The following is a 3,352-nucleotide window of genomic DNA, read 5'->3' as shown; positions in this document are numbered from 1 at the left end:
AGAGGCAAAGAGTGGGGGAATTGATATAGTTATGTCTTTCAGTTATTCTGTGAGCCAGCATTTTTTTCATCACTTAAAAACAAAAGGAAAAAATAATAATTTAGCTGTTGCTCTTGATGCCCTGCCCTTATCATGCCCTTGGCACTCATTGTTTCCTTTTCCACCTAAGGCTTTCTGCTACTAGCACTTGAAACTCTGTTTAAGAGCATTCTCTAGTCTTTGGAATCTTCTGCCATGTGTAGGGCAGGCTGGAATACTGGGGACCTAACAATACTGGGAATAGCCCTGAACTATTGATAGGTGGATAAATACTCTAGTTTCGTCTCTGTCATACGGGACAATTCTGAGGTGTGTTCTACACAGTTCCTAAGAGTTCTTCAGAAGAACTGGGTTTCTAGTTGCTCACTGCAGTAACCTATACACTAATGCCCTCTGTATTGGCTGTTTTCCCTGCCCTGTCTCACTTTCCCTCTCCCTTCTTGGTACTTCCAGAGATCACACCCCAAATAAACCACCTGCATGTCAGTTTTTGTCTCAGGTTCTGCTTTTGGGAGACTGCAAACTAAAATAATGAAGAAATTGGACTATGAGCTAAAATTTCCATGAACACATGGAATACAAATTAATCTAATCCAACCAGGTTCAGTTTGAGGGCTCTGTGTAAAGCATGGGTAAGACTCTGAGAGTCTAAAAGAGTGTAAAGCCACCTATGTCTTTAAGAGACCTACCAATTTGATGAGGAGTTATGATTCCCAGATAAAACATTTGTATAAATGTATCTTAGAACTCTAAATTGACAGGTAAGGGCCCTGCTCTGGTGGTATCTGTCTGAATGTGGCTGTAATCTCCAATTTTATGGCTTCTGAGGGTCCAGAGACTACCTACCAATCTCTTCAAATTCTCAGTAACAGATTGGGCACAAAGCCTATATCCATAGAAATTCGATCACACAGAGCATTTTGAAAGTTTGGCAATTTTAGGGAAGGTTTGGAAAACTATGGAAGTAATTACTTCACGTACTTCACAGCCATCTCCCATACTGCTGAAGCCACCCCTTGAGCTCCACTTACTTCCATAGACCTCTCTCACTGTGTGCTGTTCTCAAGCCATTGGCTCAGGATTGGTCCTGATTGCTTCCTTCCTGCTGGAAAACCTGCTAGGCTGGGCAACCTTGTCCAGGGCTCTCTGGAAATTGGAATAAATAAAAATTTCTCTTTCTTAAAAACTAAAGTTTAGCTTGATCTCTAAGTTTCTTTGACCCCCCTTTTCTCTTATCCTTCAAATCTAATATAGTGGCAAAACTAATTGGCTCAACTTTCATAATACATCCCAAATCTGGGCACCTCTTGCTTTCTCCACCACCACCATTCTGGCTCAAGCCATTGTTTTCTCTTGTCTTGATTAGAGAAATAGTCTCTCAACAATTGTGAGATGATTGCCAATATCATTTTCCACACAGAAGGCAGATTTATCTTTCTGAAATCGTAGGTCATATCAATATATAAACTACTCTTTGCTCAAAACCTTCTAGAGGTGCCTCATCATATTCAGAGTAAAATATAGAGCCTTTCCATGACATGTAAGGCCATGGTGGCCTCCATCACTACTTTGAACTTAGTTTCTACTGTTCTTCCTTTTGCTCACTCTAATCTAACCATACTCCCCTCTTGTTGTTTTTTGAACCTGCCAAAGGAGCTTACATCTCAGGGCCTTTATACTTGCTATTTTCTCTGCCCGGAGCACTTTCATCAGATTTCAGCATGACTCATTCCTCACTTACTTGGGATCCCTACTCAGAGAGACCCTCCTGCAAAATAATATCCCCCACTGGCACTGTCTAGTGCCTTACTCTGTTTTATTCATCCATGTATATAATTTTTAAATTGGTTTATTGTTTGCTACTCCCTAGTAGCATATAAACTTTTTGAGATCAAGGATGACTTTTTTTATTGTTGTTTGATATTGCAACCTGGTGCCAAACGCATAGACTATTTGTTGAATGAATGAATGAATGAATGAGTACGTGAATTTCAACCTCGAGGAAGTGTGGGGCTCCCAGGCTGCTCCTGAACCTTGATCTGCAGAGATAACACGATAATATTATAATGGTGATAATGTTAAAACCCATTGTTTGACCTGGGAGCACAAGTGAGGCCACGTTTATTTAAATTAATCCTTAGACCTGACCTACTCAGACTAATGGTAATCCAGGATCTTTCTTTGGGTCAAATTATGCCCCCAAACTCAGGGATTTACTCAGTCTAATAGAGCCTGTCCTGCTTCCAGGATCCCTACAGAGAAAATTGAGGAATCTGAGTAGTCAGTAGCAGATCCTGTTTCCTGATGCCCTCGGCCATTAGCTCTTCCTGCGGCGAGACTTTCAGTGTTTGTGAGAATGAAACACGATGAAGAGAGAAGACCATGCTTCTTACGTCGGTGGAAGATGGTAGTCATGTTTCAGCTTTCCCTTCTTTTTTATTTTTATTATTTTATTTTATTTATTTATTGTTTTTAGGCGAGGTAACCCTTGGTTGACCTCACAGATTACAAAGATCTTGTCAGCTTACAATCCCTTATTATTTTTAATTTTTATTTTTTACACCTACACACCTGGTCTTCCTAGTTGGTCTCCCATCCAAGTACTAACCAGGTCCGACCCTGCTTAGCTTCTGAGATCAGATGGAATCGGGCTTGTTCAGGGTGGCATGGCTGTAGACTCCCTTCCTTTTTAGTTTCAAATGTGGGGCTCCAGCACCTTAGTTCCAAAGGAGGAAGAACAAGCAATGGCTGCAGCTTAGATCAATGCTGCAGGGCTGCAGGTACCTTGGTCCGTGGGGAGGTGGGAGTGAGCTGCTATGTGTGAACTGAGAAGTGCATAGGCTGGACCTCTTATTTCACATCTTTTTGGTCAAGCAGCAGGTTGATCAAAGCAGTCAAGGCAGATGGCTGTTGAACATTTTAATAAGTGCCTGCAGGAGCAGAAACTCTAGAAACATTCTTGAATGGACACTTTCTTCTCAGCCTGTGGGCTGCTGTGTAAGTTCCAGGAGCTCTTGGCTCATCTTGTAGGAGGATATCAAACCCTTGACTGAGATGTCAATTTCTTCTTCTTTCATGACAGCATTCATTGACAAAATGGAAATAGTTGCCTTACTGGTCCTCAGTGACTTTAAGGTCCTCATGTGTCTCCTGGGGTCCAGCCACTTGAGGGTACAGGATGTAAAGATGGGCATTTTAAATTCCATTGCTCAATTTTAGAATCAACTTTCTAGTCCAGAGTTCTACTAGGCTTTTCTTCAGTTTGGTGACTTTTGAAGGGATTTTTAAGGATATTTAAAAACGAAAAATGTGA

At 41.3% G+C, this 3,352-nt stretch overlaps 1 pseudogene; it reads right to left on the bottom strand.

Moving 5' to 3' along the window:
• Positions 1 to 2,599: 2,599 nt before the first annotated feature.
• Positions 2,600 to 2,717, bottom strand: LOC120604133 (uncharacterized; annotated as a pseudogene).
• Between the last annotated feature and the right edge of the window lie 635 nt (positions 2,718 to 3,352).

The sequence above is a fragment of the Pteropus medius genome, unplaced genomic scaffold (genome assembly GCF_902729225.1).
Source record: "Pteropus medius unplaced genomic scaffold, Ma_sr-lr_union100, whole genome shotgun sequence".
Lineage (NCBI taxonomy): Eukaryota > Metazoa > Chordata > Mammalia > Chiroptera > Pteropodidae > Pteropus > Pteropus medius.
This window is presented reverse-complemented; position numbering and strand designations above follow the sequence as displayed.